The 17,758-nt window shown below is 42.1% G+C and overlaps 1 protein-coding gene across 1 annotated transcript in view; it reads right to left on the bottom strand.

Moving 5' to 3' along the window:
* EMB2763 (ribonuclease II family protein) overlaps positions 1 to 17,540 on the bottom strand; it is a 148,799-nt gene extending 131,259 nt beyond the window's left edge. The window contains exon 1 of the mRNA XM_087666468.1: positions 17,305 to 17,540. The gene's annotated coding sequence lies outside the window, so the exon portion shown is untranslated. The remainder of the gene's footprint in view (positions 1 to 17,304) is intronic.
* Positions 17,541 to 17,758: the final 218 nt, after the last annotated feature.

Here is a 17,758-nt window from a genome sequence, read left to right as displayed (position 1 = left end):
TATTCTTTCATAAGGGTTATCTCATCGACCCAAGTGGTATCCTCTTCAGAATAATCCTTCCATTGGATGAGATATTCTCTAAGGGTCCTATTCCTAAGGATTCTTTCTTTTACATCCAAGATTCTATCAAGTTGAAGTTCAAGTAAACCTTGGCTTGGCATTACAACTTGTTGATCATCAAGAATATGATCATGATTAGGTACATAGGGCTTCATTAACTTTTAGGGTTTCAGAAAGTTGCAGCTTATAAGCATTAGGTCCAAGAGCCTTTACGACTTTGTAAGGTCCACAGTATCTTGGGCTTAGCTTTTTGAATTTTCCCAAGGATAAAGAACTCCTCCTTGGGCGTACACGGATAAAGCACTTGTCCCCTTCTTGGAAGATTCACTCTTTTCTCCCTAGATCAACATAGGCTTTCTACAGATCCTTGGCAGCTTATATATCTTGCTTGATGGTTTTGACTTGTTCGTCCATCTCTTCAAACATATTCTTAGAAGCTTTAACCTTCAAGGTAGGATCAGAGAAGTTTAGTGGGGTTAGGCATTCTTGCCCATATAGAGCTTGAAATGGGGTCATCTGAATGCTCTGATGGTAGGACACATTGTAAGAAAATTCCACCAAAGGTAGATATTGTATCCACTATCTGTTAGCAGTCATGTTTGTCATGCCTTGTCATCTCCTACCTGTGAGCCTCAGTCTGAGTCAGACGAGGACATTAGGAGCTCTGACATGTCTGTCATGTGTTATGATGGGGGAGGCTAGTCACTCTTGACTGGCTATCTTAGGATGTGTATTTCTTTTTGGCCTCTTTTAGTGGGCAGCCACTGGCTGCCCGGCCACCTTTTTGGTCACTGTTGTGGGGCGCCCATTTTAGGGCACTTTTAGGGTTTGCGCCCATTTTAGGGTTAGGGTTAGGGTTTGTCCGTTGCCTATTTATTGGCAGCCCCCCTCCCCACTTGGTCAGTTGTCTTCTTGCAGATTCCGACACTCCTTCTCCCCCGTGGTGGTGCTGCCATCATCATCAGCCTGATTTGGTGCCCTCACTGACGCTGTGGGATGCGTGCAGGGACTGATCAGTCCATTTCAGTGTATTCAGCATTCATTTCAGTCAGTGCAGATTTCTCTTCCTTATTTTCTGCTTTCTTTCTCTCTCTCCCTCCGTGTTCGTATTTCCTCTTCCGTTGCGCACTCTCACATGGTATCATCGCCAAACTGAGAGCACGGAGGTCTTCATCGACTAGAGAGAGACCACACCTATCATCTGTTGCTGCCCCCTTCTCTCCAACAGCCAGGCGGCCCCTCCAGGTGGTCTGCATATTTGCGTTTGCTGCATAGGTGGTCTGAATATTTGCGTTTGCTGCATCAGCCCCTTCCAGAGGCTGCCACGTCATCAACCAGCCCTGTCTCCTTGCGTTTTCAGCTGGGCGGCCTTCTCTTCAGCTGGGCGACTCCACTACAGGCTGCGTTTTGCATCCACGCTGGTTGTCTACCCTCCTGGCGGCTCATCTCTAGCTGGCGCTTCTCTTCTTGGCTGCGTTTTGGTGCCTGGCAACTTTCCCTCCGGATTTTGTGCCCTACACAGCTGCGTTTTCACCTCCTGGTGATAGGCGACCTGATTTCCTGGAGTTTGGTGGTTCTTCTGGTGGTTGGTGACCCTTCTGGTGGTCATTCTTCAGCATCGGCACAGTTTTTTTTTGTGTTTGGTATTTTGCAGATTGGAAGATGTCTTATCATCAGTTTACAGGTTTTGATGACTCAGATGATGAGCTTTTGTCTCGACATTCATCTGAACGGAGGCGTGATTTCTATCGCGAGGATCGTCATACGGAGTCTATTCCTCGTTCTCGTCCCCCTTCTATTCATGTATCTCGGCGAGCCCCTTCCAGTGGGCCGAAGATGCAGCCTTTGGTACCCCCCGTACAGGTACCCGTACTTCCTCAGCTGCCCAAAGAGGACCGGTTGGATGGCTCCAACTTTTCTCTATGGTCCTACAAGGTGGAGTGTATCTTGGACTCCTTCGATCTTTGGGAGCTTGTTTCTGTTCCTATTCCCCGGCCTCAGGTGGATCCCGTAGATGGGACATCTATGGATCGTGCAGCCTTATGGGATCGACTCAATTCTAGAGCCCGATCTTTCCTCTTTCTAAGTTTGCAGGATTCTGTCCTTGTTCATGTTCACAGGTTGAAGACTGCAGCGGACGTGTGGCAGAAGCTAGCGTCTCTCTATCAGCAGAAGACGTTTGCCCACCGGATATCTCTCGAAAAGAAGTTGCGGATGCTCGCTATTGATGATAGTCCTTCCATGAAGGACCACATCAACAGATTACAGGATATGAGGGATGAGCTTGCATCCCTCGGTCGGACGATATCTTCTGAAGACATGGCTATGATTCTTTTGACTCAGCTGCCATCGCCTCGGTTTGATGTCTTCTACACCAACCTTCTTACATCGAGGACCCGTGAGAAGCTTCTATGGGAGGAGCTATCCCCGCTTGTCTTGGAGCATGACGAGCGACTCAGAGAGGTCAGTGCTAGTGGATCCGACTCCACTAGAGTCTTTATTGCAGGTTCGGGAGGACAGAAGAAAAAGACGAAGTCAAAGGCTAAGAAGAAGGACAGTTCTTCAGGCTCTGACTCAGATTCAGAGAGACCGAAGTGCCCACACTGTGGGAAAGGGACACATCCCGCAGAGAAATGCTGGAAGAAGTACCCTCACCTTCGTCCAGGAGCGAAGGGTGGATCTACATCGGAGCCTTCTTCCACCTCTACACCAGCTGTTACCCATGAGTCAGTGTTCCTTCATATCCATGCTTTGGAGGAGGATCCTTCTTCAGTGGCTGCAGTGTCTTCTGCGCAGCCTTGGTTAGTGGACAGTGGTGCTTCGAGTCATATGACTCCCCGAGGTGATTTGTTACAGGATCTCCGTCCATCAGAGGGTTCAGTCACTGTTGGTGACATTTTATCGGTGCCTATTAGTGGTGTTGGCACATTGCCTTTGTTTACAGACCGACCTACAAGCTTCCTTTCACAGGCCCTACATGTTCCGGACTTGGGCCTTCCCCTCCTCTCAATTTATGGCCTTACGAGGCTTGGCACACGAGTGATCTTCACCGAGCATGCCGTTGTTATTGAGGATTCTTTTACAGGAGCTGTCTTATCTACAAGTTGGCAGGAGAGCGGGCTTTACAAGCTCCATTCCCCTTCTTTGATGCAGGATCCTCCGAGGCAGTCTATTGCTACACCCGTTCCCGCTTGTGCACCTTCTATTCCACAGGTTCCTTCCCATCCCCCACCCTCTCCTCCGGTGATTCCCTCGTACCCCCCATCCCTTTCAAAGGGGGACGATCTCGGTGATGCGGCTGTGGATTCCCTGGCCCCTAGTGTTTTAGAGGGGGCTTTCCAGGATCGTGAGGAGCTCCTTCAGCGGCAGTCTACATCGACGAACTTCATCGACATTGGCATTCCTCTTGCCATTCCCGGATCCATTTCTTCTTCGGCCTTCAGCAACATCCAGGATTTGAGAGGGGGTGTTAGCAGTCATGTTTGTCATGCCTTGTCATCTCCTACCTGTGAGCCTCAGTCTGAGTCAGACGAGGACATTAGGAGCTCTGACATGTCTGTCATGTGTTATGATGGGGGAGGCTAGTCACTCTTGACTGGCTATCTTAGGATGTGTATTTCTTTTTGGCCTCTTTTAGTGGGCAGCCACTGGCTGCCCGGACACCTTTTTGGTCACTGTTGTGGGGCGCCCATTTTAGGGCACTTTTAGGGTTTGCGCCCATTTTAGGGTTAGGGTTAGGGTTTGTCCGTTGCCTATTTATTGGCAGCCCCCCTCCCCACTTGGTCAGTTGTCTTCTTGCAGATTCCGACACTCCTTCTCCCCCGTGGTGGTGCTGCCATCATCATCAGCCTGATCTAGTGCCCTCACTGACGCTGTGGGCTGCGTGCAGGGACTGATCAGTCCATTTCAGTGTATTCAACATTCATTTCAGTCAGTGCAGATTTCTCTTCCTTATTTTCTGCTTTCTCTCTCTCTCTCTCCCTCCGTGTTCGTATTTCCTCTTCCGTTGCGCACTCTCACACTATCTAGGTTCTTTGCAACAATATGTCCTAAGAATGTCTTCGATGACCTGATTTACACGCTCTGTCTGCCCATCAATTTAAGGGTAATAAGCTATACTAAAACAAAGTTGTATACCAAGAGCTTCAAATAATCCCTTCCAAAAATGTGAAGTGAATAGAGAATCAAAATCACTGATAATTCTCTTTGGTAGTCCATGAAGTCTAAAGATTTCTTTGACAAATAACCTGACAATATCTGAGGCTTTGTAGCTGGTTTTGACAAGAATAAGGTGGGTAACTTTAGTCGATATATCCATAATTACCATGATCGAGTTGTTTCCTACTTGAACTAAGGGTAATCCAACTACAAAATCCATACTAATGAATTCCCATTTCATCTTAGGAATATTGAGTGGTTGTAGCTTTCCTGGCAGCTTAACTCGTTCGGCTTTTATTCGTTAGTAACTCAAGCATTCGATTACGTTTTTAAGTACGTCACTTTTGAGCTTTTCCCAATGATAGCTTTTCCTAACTGCATTGAGAGTTTTGGTATAGCCAGGATGTCCTAAAAATGGGAAATCATGAGCTTCCCATAGTATCTTCTTCTTAAGATCTTGACTTCAAGAAATACATAATCTTGTCCTGAAGTAGACAAGCCCTTCGTCAATAGAGAAGTTAAGTTACTTTGTCTTAAGCTCAGAATTTTGTTCTTTATTCTGAATTTCCTTCAGCATTTGTTGATATTTGGAATCATTATTCGCCTTCTCCTTGGCTAGCTCGATGATAGAATTGCTAGGCATTGATATCATTGTAGTTAGTGTTTGAGCTCTAAGAGGTTCTTCTGAGATAAGTGCATTGAGAAATGATTTGCAGCTTAAAGCATTTGCAATTAGATTCTCTTTTCCCGGTCTATATTTGATCTCAAAATCATACTCTTGCAAGACTTTGATCCACCGACGTTGCCTCATATTTAGATCTGGTTGAGTGAAAATCCATTTAAGACTTTTATGGTCAGTTACCAGTGAAAATTTCTTCCCAAGTAGATAATATCTCCATAACTTAATAGCGTGGATAATTGCAAGTAATTCCAAGTCATGAGTAGTATAATTTCTCTCGTGAGTCTTCAATTTTCTAGAGGAATATACTACTGGATGTCCTTCCTACATGAGTACGCATCCCAAAGCAAGAGAGCTCGCATCAATCACCACTTCAAATTCTTTGCTAAGATCGGGCAGTTTGAGGATCGGGGCTGTGACTAAACTTAGCTTGAGCCTGTCAAAGCTAGACTGTTCAACGTGGGTCCATTTAATAGCAACCTGCTTTTTGAGTAGGTCGGTGAGGGGTGCAGCAATCAAGGCATAATTCTTGATAAAGACCCGACACCATCTTGTTAATCCCAAAAAGCTACGAACTTCGCTTACAGTGGTTGGAGGCGGCCAGTCTTGCACATCCTTGACCTTGGCCGGATCTACTGAAATTCCCTCTGCTGAAACTATAAACCCTAAATACTCGTTTTGCTTCTTAAAGAATGCACACTTCTTCTTCTTAGCATACAGCCTGTGAGACCGCATTGTCTCAAGAACTGTCCGCAGTCGTGATTCGCAACTTTCTTCGTCCTTGGAATATGTTAAGATGTCGTCAAAGAATACAAGGACAAAATCATCAAGATAGGGTCTGAATATATCTTACATTAATCTGTTGAAGGTAGCAGGGGCGTTGGTTAATCCAAATGACATTACGATAAACTCGTAATGACCGTACCTTGTGCTAAAAGCGGTTTTTGGGATATCTTCTTGCTTGATTCTAATCTGGTAATACCCTGATCTGAGATCAACCTTGGAGAATATCTTTGCTCTTTGTAGTTGATCAAGTAGTTTATTGATCCTTGGAATCAGATACTTATTTTTTATTCTTACCTGATTTAGCCCTCGATAATCAATATAGAGACGAAGAGACCCATCCTTCTTTTTCTGAAATAACACCGAAGCTTCCCAGGGTGAGTTACTAGGTCTAATATATCCCTAATCTAAGAGTTGTTTGAGTTGTTCCTTTAGTTCTATGGCTTCCGGGATGGACATTCAATAAGGTCGTTTTGCAACTGATGCAGCTCCTGGTACTAGCTTAATTTCGTGGTCGAATTCTCTCTGTGGTGGAAGTTTAGTTAATTCTTCAGGGAATATGTCAACATATTCCTTAAGCCATGACAGTTCATCTTCGGCTTCTTTATCCTGTTCAATCTTATTTAATTTGATTAGGTATACACGTGAGCCTTTTCTTAAACCTTTAGCAATTCGAGAAGCTTTTGCTAATTGAATCTTCGGTTTTCCTACTTCTCCTTGTGTGGTCACTTGTTATCCTATAAGATTCAAGAATGTGACTTGGTCCTTTTCACTATGAATATGAGTGTCATTGGGAATTAACCAATCCATTCCTAACAGGCACTCATAGGTTCTTAGGTTCATTACTCTGAATTTCATGTTAGTCTGATTGCCACCCAGATTAAACTCCACCTTACTTGTCTATTGTGTTGAGGAAACTTCTTTTCCATCAACTAACTCAACCATCAGCCCAGATGCATACATTGTGTCTATGCCTAGTTTTCTAGTACACCTTGGTGATATGAATAAATGTGTGATTCCACAATCAACCAAAATTTTGAAGGGTTTACCGTTATAGGTTGATGGTGTTTGAATCACTGAAAATTGTCAATTTGGTCCTTTCTTATTGAGAGAGACGTGAATTCTCGCTCTCTCCATGTCGGTTTCCAATGTGAGACCTTCATCATCTTCTACTTCCTTGAGGGTTATGCCAGCAATTTTTCCTCTAACTGTGGCTGTCCGGCTCTAGTTATTACGGAACTTGCTTTGGCGTTCATTATGTCCAAGTTTTGGGCATCGCCTTGGGATGTGGCCAGGTTCGTTACAATAATAGCACCTAAAAGTATCCTTATTACCACCAGTAAAGTTCTCCACTGTCGACATCTTAGCTTTCTTGCTATTCGCAAATTGGAATTGACCTTGGGCTCTTCTTGCATAGCCCCTAGTTATATTTCTGTTTTGAAACTTATTATTCCAAGGCTTATCGTTTCTTGGTTTGAACCGGAGTTCATGTACAATTGATCTTACTCTTACCAATGCATCTTGGAGGTCGGATGGACGCATTGCTTCAAGCCGCGTGTTCAGGGGATCATCCAATCCATGGCAAAACTTAGATACTTGATGCGCAATGTCCATAGACAGTGCATACTTGAGAAGTGTTACAAACTTCGAGTAATAGGCTTCCAATGTCATTTCAAGTTGCTTTAGACCAAAGAATTCATTTATCTTTTGTGTGCGGTATGCCAGTGGAAGATACCGGCCTCGCACTGCATCCTTTAATACGCCCCAACTAACAGACGCTTCGAAGATTCCTTGGTCTTTACACCATTGTTTCCACCAAATTTGGACTTCCCCTGTTAGCTTTAATTTGCCGATCATTGCTTGATTAGCTGGGGTAATTCTAGTAGCAATGAAATAATCTTCCATGGACTCAACCCATATTTCTGCTTCAACCTCAATGTTTCTGCCTTGGCCATCAAACTCGGGTGGTTTGATTTACTTAAGCAGGAACTTCTTTTCTTGGATCTCAGCAGCATTAAGGGTAGAAACAGCTTCCTATGATATCATAAGATTTTCTCTAGTTAGCTCTACAAATGTTATCATACAATTTTCTCGTATCTTTTCAAAAAGAGAAATCATTTCAGAAGGATAGAAATGCTTTATATTAAATTTTCAAGGAAGGTTACATCATGATAGAGTTTTCCGAATGAACTTGAGGACTCTAACCATGGATTTTAGATATATCTACTGACTCGTAATTCTTAATTGCTAGAATGGTAACCAATTTAATATTCAATGGATAGACAAAATCATTTCTTTTGCTATAGGGGATAAATACTGTCAAAAGATGACGTACCAGCGAGACAGTAGGGTTTGCGGGAAGAAACACGGAGTGAACTCGGCAAACATGGAGAAGACAAGAGAAGAGAGAAGAAACTCTGATGAATGGAATGATGAAGTTCCGAATCATGGAGTGAATGTGATACAAGGGAACAAGGGTGCCGTAGCACAAGGAAGATGATGAAGACAGCCACAAACCACGAACCGCAATGTTCTCCTTGTAAAAATGGCAAACACAAATAAATATGACAATATTACATAGATAGTGGGTGAGAAACTGAACAATAATAACTATGCTATATGGAAATTCCGCATGGAAAATTTCTTGGTTGGAAAGGATATTGGGACCTTGTTACAGGTGTTGAAGCTGAACCCTAGCTTCCAAAAAAGAGTCCAAATGTTGAACAGCTGAGAGCACATTGTGGTTGGCTAGAAAGAGCTTGCAAAGTCCTACATTGGCTCTTGATATGTATTTCAGATGCCATGGTAATGTAGATTATAAACTACAAGACACCAAAGGATGCATGGAATATCCTAATGAGATATTATGGTACTACTACAAGTGCAAGGAAAATACAGCTAAAATAGAAGTTCAATACCATGGATAAGAAAGGATGCTCTATTTAGGAGTATGTAACAAAGATAAAAACCATTGATAAAAGAGCGGACGCCTGCTTTTTGGCATTTTTATGACATCATCGATAACAAAGATTTTTGCTTTTTTCTGCCCTGTGACTTGTTTGGATCATAACTTCGTCATATGAACTCCAAATATAGACGTTCGGGTACTTAAAACAATCGAAATGCAATTGGTCGATAAGCCAACATGGACAGAATTGCGAAAATCCATCAAAAATAGGCGAAAATGACGATTTTTGTAAATCGCATTATTTTTATCCATCTTTTGTCTTGGACAACTTATTCCCTTCAAAATAAGTCACAGTATATATTTGGATCCATCTAAGGTGGGAATTAAGTTATCTAAACATGATACTAGAGATTTCAAACTATTCTAGTAAAATAGTCCTCTTCTTATAAATCCTGTAGAGATTCTGCAGTTTTTTCCATGTGTGGATATACAACATAAATCAATCTTCTTTGGAATGTATACGCACATTGTTTATTAAAATAAACTAAGTAATGGGAATATTACAAATTTGCAGGCTGAAATGCCAGGACAGCAAGCTAAAAATGCTCAATAACTAGCAAACAATAACCATTGGGTTAGGAGATCGTCTAGGGCTACTAGACAACCTGACAGATTTGTTCCTGGTGCAAACAATGTGACTAATTATGTCATGTTGACAGACTGTGGTGAACTATCACGAGAACGTAAAATTTTGATGCTTTGCTTATGTTTAATTAACATTTGATTAAAGGAATAATCGAATGTGCAATTAAAAGATACACATGTGTTGCACATGTGAGATGCAAGCTACTTTTTTACAGTTGAAGGCCAAAGGACCCTGTGAAAAAGGTAGGTGTTAAAGGCAAAAGTTGTAACAAGTTACACTTGATAGATTCTAGGTGAATTTTGGTGTCGGTTTGCTCCTAGGACCATTAATTGGCCATTGATCAGTGGTGACACTAGGAACTGGGCATTAATTAATGGATTAATGCTTGTCCAAGGGTCAATTAATGCATGGGACCACTTTGGATTGCAAATGGCCTAGCCAATTAATTTTTGGATGGGCAAGGTCAATTTTTTGAGCATGGATTAATGGCTGAATTAATTCATTCTAAAAATTAATTAAATGATTGGAAATTACTGAAAATGGATTAAGAAAGTTGCTACTTGGCAAAGCTTTCCCATGCAAGTGGAGGAAAGGCTAAATAGGGCTGAAGGGAGAGGAAAATCTTGTTTTTTCATTTTGGAGCTGTTGGGAAGAGTTGTTGGACTGTTGCTGCCAGCTTTTGGGGCCATTTCCCAGCCATTGGAGACCATTTTGGTGATGGAGATTGCATATTCTTGACCTCGGGAAGTTGGCAATTGCTGCTGCTGATGCACTTTCTCCTGCAGATCAAAGTCTCTAATGCTCCTATTGTTGTTGGTACATCCGTTTCGGGCTAGTACAGCAGGGCGGCAGCTGATTTTGATCAGTTCTTCGTGACAAATCTCAAAATTTTCTCTCTTTATAGCATTCTCTCATCTCCTTCAGCCTATGCTCAGCCATTCTCAGCAATTCTCAGCCATTTGGAGGAGATTTCAGCCATTTTTTGTGGACTGATCTGTAATTTCTGCAGAAAACCCTAACTTAGAGCATAAATTAGGGTTTAGCAACGACCTTGGGATCCGTGCCAAATATTGAAGGCTCAAGGGACTGAAATCAGCAGCTGGTAATTGAAGATTATCAAGGGATTTCAGGAGCCGGCCCCCCAAATTGATTTGGGTCAGCATTTGGACAGCCAAGGGTCAAATTGGAAAAGAAGTCCTGGGTGAATTAAGGAGCAAATGACCCAAAAGGCTTGCTAGTCATTTATAACAGCAAGAGTAATTGGTTAGCAGGAGGAGATTGAAGAATCTCGAGTTGTACTCCTTCCAATTGAATGAAAGCTAAAGAAATACCGCAAGGGGCACCAATTTTGGGGCCAACAGGGTGTCTACTGTCCAAGAATATCCAAGAATGTTATGGTAAAGTGTGTATTTCATTTTATGTGCATTTATTTATTGATGTAATTAAGTGCTTAATCAGGTTAAACCACCCTATCTGAGAAGGAAGGCTGGTTTCAAAGTTCCGTTGCCGGGACACATCAAACCTCTTGATTTGGTGGGCACCTGATTGCAAGCCAAAGCTTTGTGCTAGTGTTGATCTTAGTGCTCAACTGAGAAATTACAGTAAGATGTCTTCATACAGTGGAATGCCATCAAGTAGTAATGATGCCTCTCATGATGCACATTCACATGGGGAAGAAGGAAATGCAATGCCTGATCTTGGATAAGGCACGAATCATGGACAACATGCTGAAAATGTGGCTGAAGGCCAAGATGTTGGATTCTCAATGCAGAAAGAGGATGATGATCAACAAGGGGAAATGGAATTCGATGATGCATTCAAGAATCGAATAAGGGCAACAGCCAATATCTTTGCTGAATTGGCAAAAGATCCTCAGTTTACTCTGTTTTTGAACACTCCTACGAAGGACAACAAGGGCAAGAAGAGAAAATCCTCTTCTAGAACTCTGGGACAGCAAGATGCACCGAAGAACAAGCCAAAGCCTTCTCAAGATGCTCCTAAAGATGCTCGTGGTGAAAAGCAGTTGGTGCCAATTGGGCAAGAAATGCAAATGCAAGTTCATGATGTAAATGCTAATCCTATGGTTTTTGGATAGCAAGGTTTGCATGAGAATTTGGGGCAGCCAGCTTACCTTGGTGGTAGCACAATTTTTCATTCTATGGTGGGTAAGCGACTGAATGTGGGAATGTATGGCACACCTCCCCATAATTTTCAGCAACCAATGCATGGCTTGCTTAACCCAACGCACTCGAGTATGGCTCATAGAATGCATAATCCGATGTATGGCGGCATCGGTATGATGCCTGGTGTGCAAAATCACGCATATGGGCAAGCATCGGTATCCCATCGTGCTTTTGGGGCTCAAGGAATAAGTGCTGGTCATGCAAATGCTCCGTTTAATGCTGCCTATCATGGAAATACAGCAAATGCACCCTTTTTTGCAGCAGCCCGTACATAACAATTTGACCCCCATAGGTCCAACAAAGGACTATGATGAGGGAGGTAAAAGTGTGAAATTTGAGTCCTTCAGTGGTGCACAAGATAGGCCGAAAGCTTTGACCTTCAATCAGCAGTTTGATGCAGCCGATTCAGGGGGAAACTTTACCGAATCCTCTAAGATTTGAAAGGCAACCACTTTCTTGAAGGGGAATGCATTGCAGTGGTGGTCCACGCTCTTGATGCAAGGTAGAGCACCGTCAACATGGGTACAATTCAAGCAAATGTTTGCATCGAATTGGTTGATTAGTACCTTTGAGGTGGACATCATCACAGCTTGGAACAAGCTTGATGCAAAGAAATGCAAGAATTTAGAGCAATACAATAAGAAGTTTTGGGATGCATTGCTGCCCGTCACTTCTTATCGGTCAGTTCCCCTTCATGAGCAGGTGGAGAAGTATGTATATGGTTTGCCTAAAGGAATCAGGGATTTTTGCATTAAATCCACTGTTTCGAGCATGTCTCAGCTTATAGAAACTGCTATTACAGTTGATACATTGCTGCGTGGAAAGGATGCCAGCTTTCAAGACCGTGTGATGAGGAGTCAAATGTCAAGGAAATGAAGGCTGAGAAAAATGGCAGATCTGAAAATCAGGCTGAAAAGAGGTAAAAACAGCAGCAAAGACCTTCGAAAAGTGTGGCACAACACAGGGAATTGAGGGCTGCTAATAAATGTTACATATGTGAACAGGAGGGACACATTGCTAGGAGCTGTCCTAATCAACAACAAGCTGATAACGATGATAGCACATGAGAGAATCAGTAATGTATGGAATATCACACTGGGTTGCATGTGATGAAAGATCGGACATGCATTGTATGTTAGCAAGTGAAGCATGGTAGGCAAAAGATGCCGAAGTTTATTACAGCTTATGTAAGGATAAAGTATGTGTTTCAGAGAACTTAAGGAACGAAAAAGGGAGCAGTTGATCACCATGGATGTGTTTTGTATTTTACAAAGGGTGATTACATATTGCTGCATTTTGAAAAGGCAAGGCTGACAAGATGAAAGGGCAAAAGGGAATGTATCCGAAGTTCAGAATGAGGAGCAATGGACCTTTCCAGGTGTTAGAGAGGATCAGCAATGTGGTATATCGGCTGACATCGCCTCTACGCTAGCGAATACACTATACCTTCATGTGAGCTTGTTGAGGCCTTTTTATGGTGATGTGCCTAAGGATGTATTTGCTGAAATTCAATCCAATGTAGAGGAGTTGAATGTGATATTGATATCTAAGCAGATTTTGGCACATAAAAAGAAAAGGTCAAAGGTAAAGCTTCCATAAGCCGTTGGGTGAAGTTTCACAACTGTTCACCAATGGATGCTAAATGGATGGAAGAGGATGACTTGGCAGATCATCCAGTTGTTGCAGCTTTACCTTGATGCCTTTCAGTTAGAGCCGACTTTGGATCGGGCTCTTTCAAGTTCAGCAGGGCAAGGGTCCAAAGTACCGCCTGATACTCAAGGGGAAGGTAGCACTTCCACTCCTCCAAGAATGGGCTGCTCTCGTGTATAGTGGATCTCGAATGTATTCAATATGCATCCAAGGTACTGTGCTGACAGTATGTCTGCCATGAGGTCACTATTCAATGTACTAGTCACTATGATATGTATGCAAATGGGTATGGTTTTCACTGCAGCTCTCAAACTATACATTTACATCAGGTTATAATCATGAGAGACTGATTACCGAGTGCTGGTTTTCAGTGTATGATCATTAGTTTCAGTGGTACTCAACCGGTTCTATGGACAGAAGCATGTGTATTGAATGCCATTAACAATTCAGCCATGGTTTCGGCTTGGTTTATGCTTTACTATGGTTGTGTAGTCAGCATTGTTGAGAAACAAGACTTTGGGATACATCTGATGAGTTTCTGGCAACAGTTCTGGACTATTGTTGAGCTTTATGCTATTTTTATGCTGGCTGGAAATTTTCAACAAATGGTGGGCATATGAGATAGTTAGCCAACAGTGGCCAATGTTGTGTTGACTATGATGCCTTGTGAAAATTCCAGTGCAATATTGTTTGCTTTGATACATTACAGTGCAATCAAGGACGATTGCAAGGATTTCAAGGGGGTGGTCTATCATGAGAACGTGAAAATTTGATGCTTTGATTATGTTTAATTGACATTTGATTAAAGGATTAATCAAATGTGCAATTAAAAGATGCACATGTGAGGTGCAAGCTACTTTTTCATAGTTGAAGGCTGAAGAACACTGTGAAGAAGATGGGTGTCAAAGGCAAAAGTTGTAACAAGCTACACTTGTTAGATTCTAGGTGAATTTTGGTGTCAATTTGCCCCTAGGACCATTAATTGGCCATTAAGTATCAGTAGTGATACTAGGGACTAGGCATTAATCAATGGATTAATGCTTGTCCAAGGGTCAATTAATGCGCGGGACCACTTTGGGTTGCAAATGGCCTAGCCAATTAATTTTTGGATGGGCAAGGTCAATTTTCTGGGCATGGATTAATGACTGAATTAATTTTTAGAATTCTGAAAATTAATTAAATGACTGGAAATTGCTGAAAATGGATTAAGAAAGCTGCCACATGGCAAAACTTTCCCGTGCAAGTGGGGGAAAGGCTAAATAGGGCTGAAGGGAGAGAAAAATCTCGTTTTTTCATTTTGGAGCTGTTGGAAAGAGATGTTGGACTGTTGCTGCTAGCTTTTGGAGCCATCTCCCAGCCATTGGAGACCCTTTTGGTCATGGAGATTGCATATTCTTGACCTTGGGAAGCTGCCAATTGCTGTTGATGCACTTTCTCTTGAAGATCAAAGTCTCTGATGCTCGTATTGTTATTGGTACATCCGTTTGGGGCTAGTACAGCAGGGCAGCAGCTGATTTTGATCAGTTCTTCGCGACAAATCTCAAAATTTTCTCTTTACAGCATTCTCTCATCTCCTTCAGCCTATGCTCAGCCATTCTCAGCAATTCTCAGCCATTTGGAAGAGATTTCAACCATTTTTGGTAGGCTAATCTGTAATTTCTGTAGAAAACCCTAATTTACAGCATAAATTAGGGTTTAGCAGCCACCTTGGGAACCGTGCCAGAGATTGAAGGCTCAAGGGATTGAAATCAGCAACTAATAATTGAAGATTATTAAGGGATTTCAAAAGCCGGCTCATCCCGAATTGATTTGGGGCAGCATTTGGCCAGCTAAGGGTCAAATTGGAGGAGAAGTCCTGGGTGAATCAAGGATCAAATGACCCAAAAGGCTTGCTGATCATTTATGACAGCAAAAGCAATTGGTTAGCAAGAGGAGATTGAAGAATCTCGAGTTGTACTCCTTCCAATTGAATGAAAGCTAAAAAGATACCGCAAGGGGCGCCAATTTTGGAGCCAACAAGGTATCTACTGTCCAAGAATGTTATGGTAAAGTGAGTATTTCATTTTATGTACATTTATTTATTTCTATAATTAAGTGCTTAATCAGGTTAAACCACCCTATCCGAGAAAGAAGGCTGGTTTCATGAACCATCTTGTTTCAAGGAAGCAATGAACAAACAGGACAACAAGAAATGGTATAAAGCCATGTTATCAAAAATGGAATCTCTTGATAAAAATGGCACTTGGGACTTGGGGCAGTTGCCTAAAGGGCAAAAAACACTTCCGTGCAAATGGATTCACAAGATGGTCACTTCTAGTTCCTCACCAAAGTACAAAGCAAAATTGGTTACAAAGGGGTACAAACAGGAGCATGGAATTGACTTTGATGAGATTTTCTCTCCTATAGTCAAGATGACTACATTGAGAATCATTTTGAGCTTGGTTACAGGTGAAGATATGGAGCTCATACAAATGAATGTAAAGACTGCATTTTTACACGATGATCTGCATGAAAACATATATATGCAACAGCTTGAAGGGTTTGTGGGAAAAGGGAAAGAAAAGATGATATGTAAACTCAAAAGAAGTTTGTATGGGCTGAAACAAGCACCAAGAGAATGGTATCATAAGTTTGATACATTCATGCAGTCTCAAGGTTTCCATAGAAGTCAAGTGGATCACTGCTTATACACTAAGAAGGCAGCAAATGGCAACCTGATTATCTTGGTTTTGTATGTAGATGACATATTGATTGCTGGCAGGGATACTCATGTCTTGGACTCACTGAAGCAAAGTCTTCATGGCAGCTTTGACATGAAAAATCTTGGTAATGCAAATCACATTCTTGATATGCGAATACTCAAAGATAGATCAAAAGGCTTACTCTATCTATCTCAACAAGAATATATCTCCAAGATTTTGCAACGTTTCAATATGGAGAGGGGAAACCTCCAAATATTATCATCTACCTGTCTTACCGCTCAAAGGCTTGCATTTTTGGAGTCCCTAGCAGACCTTACATCTTAAAAATCTTGCATTTTTGCTCAACTGACCAACATCCTACAAATCTGCTCACCAAAAGTCTCTTAGCGGAGCATTTTATCTTCCTTAGAAAGTTAATGGACATTGGATTAAATAATATTTCTCCTCATCTTGTTGTACTTATGTACATTTATACTTTGTCACTTTTTTCTTGTTCTCTCCTCTCTTAAGATGTTGATGGGAGTTGGATGAGATGACGTCTTTCTTCATCCTGTTATATTTATGTACATTTATACTTTGTCACTTACTTTTTGTTTTCTCCTCACTAAGGATACATTCACTTTTAAGTGGGAAGTTGTTAGGGAGTAAAGGCACATGTGCCTAGCTGCCCATGTATTAGTTACACTGACAATACCCACACCATGTATTAGTTACTCGCACACTTGTACGCAACAGGTGGCAAGCGCCCATCACTGTCACTTCATTCTTTATTCTTTCAATGACATTTGAATAAAGAGAAGGCCAGTCATACAATATGACTGCCAAAGTTCCCATGTCTTGTGTCTCTCTCTCTTGCTCTTGCTCTTTCCACCATAGCTCTTGCTTCTGCTTTGTGCTTCCACTTCAAAGCTCACTCCCTTTAAACACGTAACATTCACCTGCATGGTTTGTATAGTACATCTCTTCCATTGTGTCATAGATTCCATTGCCTGTTCATTCATTGTTTGAGTTCGTCTGTTCTCTCTTTCACTATTCATTCTTCTCAATGTTTAGGAGTTGTGATTCTTCTATTTGCATTGCTCATTTGCACATGGTACTAGACAACTAGTGTTGTTAGTTTTGGTGCTTTTGAGCTGCTGTTATTCACTGCTTCAGGTCCGAAAATGCTGTATTTCACTGCTCTCACGCCTGCTGCATATTGGACGACCTGTTCCTCAGCTGAGCGATCTGATTTGCTGCTCCTTGAACTGCTAAAACTGTGTTTTGACTACTCGAGCCGCATATTACTGTGTTTTGCTTGCAAGCTCATGTGGAGGCCGGACGACTGTTTTCCTTGATGGGCAACCTGTCCTCCCACCTCTGTATGCTGGAAACCCCGTGTGTGTACCTGCCCCAATTGCGTTTTTGTTGCAGGCCTCTTCGTTTGGCCTCCAGATGTTGTCGTCTAGCTGCCTTATAGCTCAAGGATCTTTGCATAAGCCATATCACTTGAAAATATCGAACCGAAACAAAAACAAGGGAGACATTCGTCTTACCTGCGTAATTGCTGAAGCTACACAATCGCTCTACTTGCACCAAGCATAAAAACGCTCTCGAAGTCCTGGCCTCCGTTGAAAAGGCTGCAGACGACGGTAGTGTTATAACAGGAAAGACGCTCGTCAAAGGTACGCTCGAGCAAGTCTCTGGAGTCGAAAGGAATCCCTCTAAACTGTTTGGGGGGTGGAGGTGTGAGAAAAAGCAGTCGAAGAGCGGTCCTGTCAGTTGACAAGTGCAAAGTTTTAGTGAACGAAAGTTGAAAATCTAGAAAAATAATAGAATTTTCGAAATTGAGTACTTTAGAAGATGTAATAGCTATATTGCCCTTTTTCCCCACCCTTTTTAGGGAGAGTGAGAGAGAGAGAGAGTTTTTGGTTTAATTTGATTTGTTGTATTTGTTTATTTATTTGTTTTTCCATATTGATTTTGTTAGTTTTTGAATCATTAAAATAT

Source organism: Lygodium microphyllum, chromosome 25 (assembly GCF_053477565.2).
Source record: "Lygodium microphyllum isolate KBCC chromosome 25, Lygodium_microphyllum_v1.1.10, whole genome shotgun sequence".
Taxonomy (NCBI): domain Eukaryota; kingdom Viridiplantae; phylum Streptophyta; class Polypodiopsida; order Schizaeales; family Lygodiaceae; genus Lygodium; species Lygodium microphyllum.
This window is presented reverse-complemented; position numbering and strand designations above follow the sequence as displayed.